The sequence below is a fragment of the Miniopterus natalensis genome, chromosome 2, assembly GCF_054644295.1.
Source record: "Miniopterus natalensis isolate mMinNat1 chromosome 2, mMinNat1.hap1, whole genome shotgun sequence".
Lineage (NCBI taxonomy): Eukaryota > Metazoa > Chordata > Mammalia > Chiroptera > Miniopteridae > Miniopterus > Miniopterus natalensis.
In genome coordinates this window covers 78,562,327-78,574,464 of record NC_142082.1, presented here as the reverse complement: position 1 = coordinate 78,574,464, position 12,138 = coordinate 78,562,327, and the positions used below count along the sequence as shown (strand labels likewise).

Sequence of the window (12,138 nt, the reverse complement as noted above, 5' to 3'; positions counted from 1 at the left end):
CCCCTTAGGGGCAAGTGTGGGAACAGCATAAGCCTGACCTGGTACAGGGAACAATGCTGAAGTGAAGAATATGAGGGAAACAGTTGTGAAACTGCAGTAGGATCATTAATGAGAATCTGCTGAAATATGAACTACATACACCTTTTAAAGATTTAAACATTTTTGCCCTGGCCAGTGTGGCTTAGTGGATTGAGCATTGCCCGTATCCTGAGGTTTGATTCCCAGTCAGGGCACATGCCCAGGTTGTGGGATCAAAGCCTAGTGGTGTGCAGGAGGCGGCTGATTGATGTTTTCCTCTCTCTCCCCCTCTTCTTTTCTCTCTCTCTCAAATCAATAAAAACTTTTCTTTTTTTAAGATTTAAACATGTTTTTATCTTAACATACAAAAACTGGTATGGAACTTTACCCACCCCACAGTTTATTTATATATTTCAACATTTTGTCAGCCTTAGCCTCCTCTGGTCTCTGACAGTGTCTCCGTCTTTCCTTATTTTTCAGGACCTTGAGATCCTGAGGAGTACTGGTTAGGTATTTTGTAGAATGTTCCTAAGTTTAGGTTTGTCTGTTTTTCTCATAATGAGACTGAGCTTAAGGGTTTGGGGGAAGAATACCGCAGAAGTAAAGTGCTTTTCCCACCACATCGTATCAGGGAGAGTGTGATCTCAATATTCTTCTGTTGCTTCTATTGTTAACCTACATTACTTGGTTAAGGCAGTGTCTGCCACGTTCTCCACTGAAAAGTTACTAATTTTCCCTTTCCACGCTCTTTTCACTCTAAACCAGTCGCTACATCTAACCCATACTCAAGTGAAGGGAAATTAAGCTCCTGAGTGGGGGGATATAACCCAGTAAGTCGTTTCGCTGCTTAAATTGTTCTAGCTTTGGCCATTGGGAGTTGTTTCAGGTTGACTCCTTTGTGCCTTTGATATGCCCTTATCTTTTTGTATTTTGAGCACCTCCTTCCTTCCTGGCACTACAAGAAGATGGTCTGGACTCATCTTGTACCTTCACTACACCAGCCCCAGAATCAGCTGTTTTCCGAGTCCTGGTCCTTTCATTGGTTTAGAAACCGAGATCTAGGTGCTGAGTGTGCTTGTTGCTACAGGGATGTCATTGCTTCTAGGCCGTCTCAGCAGAAAGAACTAGGAAGCATGTGTATGTTATACTATCATGTATATATATTCACATCTCTAGTCATTTTTGTATCTGTACGCATATTAAGCTAAGCTTCGGTTCGTACTGATACCATGACTGTAATCCAGTACCACAGGGTTCATTCTAGCCTTCCCCCCTTGCTTTTCTGTAGCTTCTGTCTCTGACAGCAGGAAACCTGGCTTGTACCATCCACCATCCACTTAGCTGTTCAACATCAGTATACATGTAAAGCAGTTTCCAAATTAGTAACCCATACTCTTGTGAGGAACAAATTTATCAACTAGAATAGATTTTATGTATTGTTCTTATTGTCTTTAATCTTATAATTCCAGTCAAAACACTATTTTTCAAAGTTACTTAGGTTAGTTCCTTCCCCCCCCCCATTCTTGAAGACTTTAAGAGTTAAGTTTGGCAAGGATAGTTTTAAGGATATTTGCAGATGCTCAGCTTCTGTAAGTACTATATCTATACCTCTTAGTCATCTCAAATCGTAGTATTACCCTGGTGTGTAAACATTCCCAAACCATCAAACAAAGGGAACTTGAAATTATGTATTGTTATTGAGAGACTGCATGAACCTTAATTGAATGATAAATCCTTTTCAAAGTCAGATGGTTTGCAAGGTTTTGTTTTTAATAAAATTTCAAGAGTCTCAATGGTTAGAAACCATTTTTAATGATAGGTTACTATTGGATTCTTGACATACAACTAGGCAAGAATTGAGGGACTCTTAACAAAACTTCCAATTCCATTTACTTGTATGGATATGGTTTATCAGCACTTACAGCTTTAAAAAGAGAGAGAAAAAGAAAAACAAGAGAATCAATGTTAAACCTTGTCTAGTCCAGCAAAAAGTTAGTATTTTTCTACAGATCCTAACTGAGCTAATTGGGAGGGAGGAAGAAGAAAGTCCCTTCATGTCTTTAAGAGAGGAGTTTCTGATACAATTTTACTTTTTATAATGAATAAGTATCAGTGTAATTTATTTTATTTTTACCAATTGTGTACTACTAGAATTTTAATAATCTAATAAAAAGCCTATGATCAGGAAAAAAATTAATTTCCTTTTTTATGATAGAGTGATCAATAAGACTTTGAAGCATGGAAAACATTACATATGGAGGAGATATGATTTCAAGGAAAAGAATACTATAAGCTTTCTCATTCTTAAAGAAGAACTTAATTTTTTAATTACTTGGGAAATTTTTAATTAATAGGCATCAGATGACTCTAGCCGGTTTTGCTCAGTGGTTAGAGCATAGGCCGGCTGACTGAAGGGTCCTGGGTTCAGTTCTGACATGTACCTTGGTTTCAGGCTCAATCCCCTTGCCCCACTTGGGGCGAGTGCGGGAGGCAACTGTTCGATGTCTCTCTCTCTCCCCCCCCCCCCACATCCTCCCCTTTCACTCTTTCTGAAAAACAATGGAAAAAGTATCCTAGGGTGAAGATTAAAAAAAAAAAGTATCAAATGTACTTTATATTAATACTGTAACGGTGACATTTTAGATCTTTTTCTCTAAAAAGGTTAATGATTTTCTTTTTTCTGGGAAACAGATCCAACTATGAGCATTAATGTGGTCAGTCTAGGTCACTATGGTTTACCTAATGCTAATATTGAAATAGGTGTTCACATTTCATGTCTAAGATAAGGCAGACTGTGAACATCTGTATCACTGAATTTTAGCAAAAATTCCATGAGATAATTTAAAGGGATGTCAGATTTTTTTATTTTTTAATCCTCATCTGAGGATATTTTTTCCATTGCTTTTCAGAGAGAGTGAAGGGAGAGAGAGAGAGAGTCATCGATGTGAGAGAGACATTGGTTGCCTCCCACACAGGGATCAAACCTGCAACTGAGGTACATGCCCTTGACTGGAATTGTACCGGAGACCCTTCAGTCTGGGGCCGATGCTCTAACCACTGAGCCAAAATGGCCAGGGCAAGGATGTCAGATTTTTGATGTGTAAATTCATAACCTACATTGGGATCACTTTTTGACTTGAAGTGCATCTGATTTGAGAATACAGGAGGTTTTCTTTCCTTATTCCTTGGAAAAATATTTCTGCAATAAGTCTTGTGTCTTCTTTATTATGACTGGGTTGTTTTTAAGAAAGATTATCAGCCTGACTGGTATGGCTCAGTTGGTTGAGTCATCCCATGCATCAGGAGGTCATCAGTTCAATTCCTGGTCAGGGCACATGCCCGGATTTGGGGCTCGAAACCCACTAGGCAGCGTGCAAGAGGTGGCCGAATGTTTCTAGCTTTCCCTCTCCCTTCCTCTCTCTGAAATCAATCAAAACATATATATATATATATATATATATATATATATATATATATATATATATATATAATTTTTTTTTTTTTTAAAAGAAAGATTATCAGCTCTGTGGTTAGGTTCCACAGTTGATAAAATTATGTCAAAAATATAGTATGAGCCCAGCCAGTATGGCTCAGCGGTTGAGCATCAACCTGTGATCCAGGAGATTGAGGTTTCATTCCCAGTTGGGGCACATGCCCAGGTTGTGGGCTCAGTCCCCAGTAGTAACATCATTGATGTTTCTATCTCTCTGTCTCTCTCTCCCTTCCTCTCTCTGAAATCAATAAAGACATTTAAATATATATATATGGAGAGACAGAGAGAGAGAATGATTTGCAAGTAAAATTGTTTTTTAAAGGCTGCAGGAACAGGACAGAAATAGCACTTATTTGTATAAACACAAACACTTAAAGCTAATCTGTAGGTAAACCCAATATAATATGTAAAAGTTCTATAAAATTGAACAAAAGATACGTCTTTACTTCCATTGTTCCAGTAGTAAAATGTTAGATCTGTATGAGAGTTGCACTGCAGCAGTTTGCTGGTCTGATTTAAGAGTTCGAAGTTCTTTTTGTGTATGTGGCCCAATTATGTTCACATCCCAGATAAATTCAGTTTTAAAAAAATGGAAATTAGCCCTGGCTAGTGTGGCTCAGTTGGTTGAGTGGCATCTGGTGCACCAAAAGGTCACCAGTTGGATTCCCAGTCAGGGCATATGCCCAGGTTGCGGGTTTGATCCCTGGTTGGGGTACATAAGGGAGGCAAGTGATCGATGTTTCTCCCTCACATCAATGGTTTTTTTCTTTCTTTTCCTCTCCCTCTCTTTTGCTAAAATCAATAATACATATTTTAAAAAAACAAACAAATGGAAATTAGGGCAAAGACTCCATATAACAAGGCACAAGAATATGCTACAATAAGTTGCTGTCCTTCCATGGCTAATGCAGAAATAAAAAAATTTGGAAGCAGAGAAACTATACCATCCAATAATTCCAGCAGTGAGAATGATTCCTACCATTCCTTGCAAAGAAACTATCACCACAAAGCTGAAAAGTAGGATCATGGGAAGAAGACGAGACTTGCCACATAGCCAAATGAAACACCTGTCATACTCATTAAGTTTAATGAAACACTCTTAGACATCCAATTGCACTGATCCCATATACACAGCCAAACTGGATTTTGCCAGCCAGTAACAATGTGGCTCCAAAGGCAAGGCAAAAAACCATGGGTCCTGCCAGATCAGCCTCATTAATGATGCTGCTATCTGCTACTTTTAATGTATGTAACACTGTTCTTTGCCAGATGTGGTCAAAATTGATTTCTAATTCTTCTGGTAAAGGTGGCTCATCCTCTAAGTTGTTTCCATAGAATGGCTGAGGTGTAGTTGGAGTATATGCCCGAGCTGGCTGGAGAATCTGCCTGGTGTATGGCTGTTGTGTCTGGAGGGACAAGTGGGCCTTGCTGCGAGTATTCATAGCCAATATACTGTTTGCTAAAGGGCCTTCCATTCTTTCCATAATCATAGGACTGCTGTGACTGGTCACCGATGCTTTAACTTGTCTGGTAGAAATCCGTGTTTAAGTTATCAAAGCCTGACATTACAAATGATCAAACGTGGAGGCGGAGGTAATAGCTACAGCAGCCCAACGCCCCACCCCTGGCTCCGCTTAGGACCCTGAACTGGCCTCTTTGCTACGTGTCACAGGCCAAAGAACTGCCGAGCTTTTTTATTTTCATTTTTTAATAGGTAATTTTGGGTTTCAAATTGCCTTGGTATTTAGATTCCATTGGCTGTGTTTTACTTGTGTCAGTATTTATAATTGCTGGAAATTACATCCTTTTCAACTACTAAATGTGTAACGAAACGTCTTAGGCAGCTTGGTGTGCAGTCTGGAACGAGAAGTGGAGGGTAGGGCGAGGGGAGCAGCAGCCAGTTTTGTAAGAGGACCCCAAGGGAGGCCACCATCTGTGGCCGAAAGAGTAGGACTCCCTTCCAAGTGTCCACATCTTGACAGTATTTGATACCCTGCACAAGAAACTTTCTGTGTCAGTTTAGCTTATTTGAAAAACTGGGAGTCTTCTACCTTGCCGAGTTGTTGCAAAGACAAGACATAATGTATGCAACGCGTCTGGTACACCGCAAACAGGACCGCGAGCAGGGTGCCCGCGGGGGGTCAGCGGAGGAGTTCCGACCCAAGGCAGGGGGAGGCGACGCCCGGGCCCCCAGAGTCGCCGGCCTCTGACCCTCTCCCTGCTGGAGGGTGTGGACGGGTCCTCGCCGGCTCGGCCCGCTCCCCGCCCACATTCCCTGGCGCGGCTCCGCCCCGGCGGTCTCGAGGCCACACGCCCGGGAACGTAGGTCCCCCGGAGGCTTCTCCCACCCGCCGGAGCCGGTGGAGCAGGTATGCAGCGGGCAGGTCACCCTGTCCTTTCAGCGAGCTGCTCCCCAGAGCTTTGGGGTCGCCAGGGAAAGGGGCGAAGTCCACACCGGGAGACCGGGGCGGTGGAGGAGCGGTCTCCTGTGCGTCGCTCTCCATGGCAATGCGCTGCGCGCTCAGTTCGCTCCCGAGTGTTCCTGAGAGAGAAGGACTTTTCCCAACACCTTGGGCTTTCACCCCTGGTGCCACCTTGGGAGAGTGTGTGTGTGGGGGGTGTCCCTTAGTTCCCGCGTTGCTGCCCTTGAGTTTTGATTCCCTATCTGCTACCCTCAAAATTCGGGCGTCCGCAGCTTCCCCTGGGTGCAGAGCTGGTGGTCAGCCTCATCACAGCCAGTCTACCCCCTTCATAGCCTGACACAAATCACTCAAAAACATACTGTCCTGGCCAGTGTGCCTAGTTGGTCGGAGCGTCTTTCCTACACCAAAGGGTGGTGGGTTTGATTCCAGGTCCGGACACCTGCGGGAGGCAGCCTATCAATCTCCCCCTCTCTCCCTCTCCCTCCCTTCCTCTCTCTAAAAATGGTTAAGAAAACAACCACCTGCCTGCGCATTCAATTTTAAAAAGTCAGTATTATGCCCGAACTGTAGTATAAAGGGGAAATGCAAGGAAACAATTTATAATAAAGTATTTCCATCTGTAAATGCGTGGTGCTGCCACCCAGGAACAAGCACTGACGTAGCCGTGTACCCACTGAAGGTTTCAGCTACGAGGAACAGCGTGGCCAGTGGAGGCGTGACTTTCCAAAAACGGTGAACAGTTCTTGGTAAAGTTCCAAACAAAAAGAAGTGCGATCAAGCTTTGCTTTACATATAGTTGCATCCCTCGAAAATTGTTAATTAGAACTGTGTAAAAATTATTTTGTATTCAGATGTGGAATAGAGTTGGGTTCTAGCTCCAGATAAACGGATTTTTCGACAGACATGAATGTGTGGGACTTTCTAATGTTGTAGGGCCACGGGATAACCCTTTATTGCGTGAACCGGCCCTTGTAACAGGCATCTTAGTATCCCACGCCCTGCTTTTTTTTTTTTTTTTTTTTTTTTAATATATCTTTATTGATTTCAGAGAGAGGAAAGGAGAGGGAGAGAGAGAAATAGAAACATCAATGATGAGTCATTGATCAAGCCCATAACCGGGGCATGTGCCCTGACTGGGAATTGAACCGTGATCTCCTGGATCCTAGGTGGATGCTCAACCGCTGAGCCACACCCCTTTGGGCCCTAAGTACTTATAAATGCCACAGTGCCTCTTCATCTCTGCAAACAGAAAAAAAGAAACCTCCATAAATTTCCAAAATGTCCCCTAGGGGGCAGTACTTCATCACTGAGAAAGGTTGGAGTGTAGAACTACACAAGCATAAGGACATTCCTGCTTTATAGAGGTGGCAATGCCCCAGATCACACTATAGTGTACCAAAGTTGAGCTACAACCCAAGTCTGCTCTCTGAGCCCACCAAGAAGCTCTGTCTCATTTTGTTGTTACCTGTGGCCACCAGGAGAGTTTTTTCATTCTGTCTTGGTTGAGGTCCGAAGGAAAGTTTTAGCAAAATGAGTTTTTACATTTTAGTGATCAATTTTCTCACTTTGTTAATGTTTATGAAAAGTGTGCGATAAAATTTCATTTCTCTAATTTCAGGAACCTCCACGCATTGGAAACCATGGATAAATATGATGTTATTAAGGCCATTGGGGAAGGTGCCTTTGGGAAAGCATACTTGGCCAGAGGGAAATCAGATAGCAAGCACTGTGTTATAAAAGAGATCAATTTTGCAAAGGTAAAATTAAGTTCAAACTCCTGTTAATATTTGCTGGCTTTCAATCCAGTATTAAGATTTTATTTTGTTTTGTTTTGTTTTACAAGTGTGAATGAGTTAACTCTTGTTCACTTTACCTACTAAATCCACTATCCAAACAGCAACAAATAATCTTAAGGAAGAAAAAAAAAGAATAAAAAGAAAAGAATTACATCACCCTGGCTCCTATGGCATTCCTTAGGGTGTCCTGCAAGGCCTATGAGATACTACTGTCCTCTATTGTTGACTTTTCTGTTTTGCCCTAGGGTGGTGCACTTTTTCTGACTGTCTTACCTTATTCAGGCCACCTCCACAAGGAGGCCTTCCCCAAAACCTAACCTCAATTACTCCTTATCACACCACTTGGTTTTTTCTTGAGCTGGGCCTTCTCAATCAGTAAACCTTTCCTTACTCCAAACTAGCACGGTTTTTAACATTGGCCTTTCTTTTGAAGCATTGGCCCCAGGAAACTTGTGCCTGTAACATGCAGAACAGTGCCTGGCACATAATAGGTGCTCAAAAATACTTATTGAATGCATTAAATAAATGAAGGAAAATGATATATTATTATTAGTCTAATGATTTCATAGAATAATTGAATACATTTCATTAAAAAGGAATCATTTTTGCTAAATTTCCCTTGGTCAGTGTTTATGTCTCCCCCCCTCTGGTGATGTGTTGTTTCAAAATAGAGACAACAATGTCCATTGTGTGCTAGAATTAATTTTAAGGCAAGTCTTGTAGGTTGCCTTCTAGAGGATTTATAAATGAGAATGACAGAAAAATATTTATACATAATGTATGCAAAATGGACTACTCAAGTTGCACAATGTGAATAATGCCACTAAATTATATGCCTCAAAACAGTTAAAATGTTATACATTTTGTTATATTTATTTTATCACAAGTTTTAAAATTGCAAAAAGTAAAAGAAGAAAGTACTACCCAAACTTACATCAAGGCTCAAAATATAGATTAGCTTCCAAGAGAATGCTTTATTTACCAGTGTAGGTCCCTTTTCATGGTATGGCATACTTCTACTAATGTCCTCTTTTTAAATTTTTTTAATCCTCACCCGAGGATATTTTTTTACATTGCTTTTCAGAGTGGAAGGGAGAGAGAGAAAAACATCGATGCAAGAGAGACATCAACTGGTTGCCTCCCACATGCCCCCTGACCAGAGCAGGGGTGGGGGGTGGGGTGGGATGGAACCTGCAACTGAGATACATGCCTTTGGCCAGCATTGAACCCAGGACCCTTCAGTCCACCGGACAGCCCTCTAACCACTGAGCCAAACTGACTAGGGCTACTAATTCTAGTGTCCTGTCAATGCTTCCTTCTATGACATTATACTGCTCACTCTCTTGTTTACCTGACTACTCTTTCTCAGGCCTCTCTGTCTATTCATCCTCTATATGTCCTTTGCTGACTCTCATTGTTATGGGAGAATTACACGGGTGGAATTTTTCCGTTGCTAGTGGAAGTGGGATTCTTGGGGTGCTGCTGTAATAAGAATTTCCAGAGGCCCTCATGGGAGGATGAGATATGGTAGAAAGCTTTATTTTCATGGAGTGATATCCCTCATTTTCCAAAGTCACATTCCCCTTAAACCAGGCCTAGAAAAGGTGCAGCTAGGGATCCAGCAGAGCTAGAAGCAAAGCCAGTGTCCAGAGTTTCCGTTTCATGGTGCAGCTGGGTCTGATGTAGCATAAGGCTAGTTGTAGTCCATTAGTCCATTGTGTATGGTCCACATGATGGTGGGCCATGTGGGCAAATGCAGGGGAGTGTGCCCCTACAACAAGAGAGCCAGGAGTGCAGGCAAGCAAGAGAGGCAAGAAAGAGTCTCTTTGTTTAGGAGCTTAAATATCAAATCTTCCTGCAGTTGCAGTGGCCACGCTTATATGACTACTCTGGCCAATGCCCTGTTCCCTAGTATGACTGACATGCAAGCACCCTTTCTATGTCACCTAGGATTTACTGGGCATGTGTCTATTCTTTCTTTTCTGGTCCCTTCCTCCAGGATCTGCTGGAAACAGACCTAAGAGTGTTAAACTGTAGCTTTCTAGCACAAGTGGCATGCTTATATTATTTGGCCTTCCCTTTGCTCCTTTCCTGGTAATTAATAACCAGCTACTATCATCATCTCTCTGTACTTTGTATAATCACCTCATTTCAACTTTGACCACTAAGCAGGTCACTCTTAAAACCCTCTCTCCAGCCCTGATATCTTCCAGTGCCCTAGCTCTGCATTTCATCTGCTGGCTAGATATCTTCAGGTAATATCTCTTAGTAATCTATTGTTGTGTAACATATTGCCTCAAACTTAGTGGCTTAAACAATAAACATTTATTATCTCACAGTTTCTGTGCATCAAGAATTAAGGCTGAGGATCACTGAGGACCATCTTGGAAGGGACCACAATCATACCCCAAACAAAGTAGAAATTTCTCATCTTTCTAAGCAGACCCACTTCATCTGCTGTGTGCTGCATTGTGTTAATGACATCAATGTCCTTATGCTATCCAGGCTGAAAACCTTGGGATCATCTGTGAATTTTTTTTCTTTCTGTTAAAGGCACTGAAAACACCAGAAAAGGTGTTATTGGACAGGCCTCTGAGTTGGAGGGAGAGGGTTGTCCTCTCCCTGGTTCTTGTCTTTTCGTATAAATGAATTTAAATGAGACACCCTGACTGCCTTGTGATAAATCCAATTTATTAAAGCAATTAAAGCAAGAAAATTTATTAAAGAAGCAAGACAAGCAAATCTATTTCATCCAGCTCAGAGTGCAGATGGGCATCACTCAGCTAATCCGAGGAGCAAGTTGGATGGGAGGTTCGAGGCATTATATACCCTCCTGTCTATAGGTTTTTAAAATTCCTCTGCTGAAGCCCTAGCAGGTTTGACTCGGTGGTTAGAGCATCTGCCTGCAGAATGAAGGGTTCCGGGTTTGATTCTGGCCAAGGGCACGTGCCTCAGTTGTAGGCTTGGCCCTGGTTGGGGCACAAGCAGGAGGCAACCAGTGGATGTGTCTCTTTCACATCAATGTTTCTCTCCCTCTCTCTTTCCTCCACTCTCTCTGAAAAGCAATGGGAAAAAAAATTCCTCTTCTGAATATCTTGGTACAGATTAATTTTCAAGCGCCCTTTTTACTTTGTTGTGGCCTTCCCAGAATTCATGAGAAGCACCAGGCAATTTTATCTTGCCAAGCCTGCTGGCTTCTCTGTTTAGACAGTAAAAAATAAAACTGCCCCCCCCCCTCCTTTTTTCCCCTTTCCCCTTACCCCCCTCCTTCCGTGCATTTTTTAGTTAGATAATCATTAACCGTTTGCTTTCAGGCTGTCCTTGGGAAAGGTAAGGGCTTGCAGTTTACAAGCTGGCTGCAGATTGCCCACACTGTTTGGCCTTGTTTTAACTTTCTTGTCTTCGTTTCCCTATTTTACTTGCCCCGGAATTTTCCTAGCATCTCACTGCCCTGTAACATTTCCAGATGACATTTCTTGCTAAATACTGTTGACTCTTTTTCTTCCTTGGCTTTGAATTCCTTTTCATGCCCTGAGTTGCTTGAATCATTCAGTAACTTTCTCATGGCTCCAGCTTTCATATAGCATAATTTTGATAATGCTCCAGTTATGCCCCCAAACCATCACTGGGTCAGAAATTGTAAAGGAAAATATGGCTAAGTTTGACCTACATAAATATATAAAATTTCTGTGTGACAAACAAACAACCCCACCATGATTAAATGGAAAGGAAATTCACAAAATATAAAAAATAGTTGCAAGCATTGACTAAAGGGTGCTAGCTTTTTATAAATAAAAACAAAACAAAACCCATAACTGAAGAGGTCATTATACAACAATTTCAAATTCATTAGTAAACTAATTAATGTAAATAAATCAATAAATATAACTTTTTGTTTATACAATTGAGAAGGACTAAAAAGAATATAAAAGTGGGAGAAAGCAGACACTCTCTTATTCTACTGATGGGAAAGTAGATTGGTAGCACCCTGAGGGGAATTTATCCAGATGTATCAAAGCCTTGGAAAGAACCAGTCCCTTTCTGTATTACAAGAAGTAAGATCTACAATATGTTGTAAAGCTGAAAAAATCAGGCCACAACAATTTGTGTATGTGTGTGTGTATGATTACTGCTGGGTGGTAGGATTTCATCTCTGTCTTTCTGTACTGTCTGAAATTTAATATGGAGCATATAATATGCTTTTAAAATTATGAATTCTATTATTTGTATATGCAGAAAAGGCTGTCTTCATTTTGAAAAAGAAAAGATGAAAAGCACACCTCCTAGAATCCAGTAGTTCTGCTTTTGGGAGTTTATTCCAAGCAAATATCCAGAGATGCACAGACAGTTAGGAAACATCTCAAACAGTAGGGGATTGGTTAAGTAATTTGTGAAAATCTAAGTGGCT

The 12,138-nt window shown here is 41.5% G+C and overlaps 1 pseudogene; it reads right to left on the bottom strand.

Moving 5' to 3' along the window:
• Positions 1–4,324: 4,324 nt before the first annotated feature.
• On the bottom strand, positions 4,325–5,077 carry LOC107537546 (protein YIPF5 pseudogene; annotated as a pseudogene).
• Positions 5,078–12,138: the final 7,061 nt, after the last annotated feature.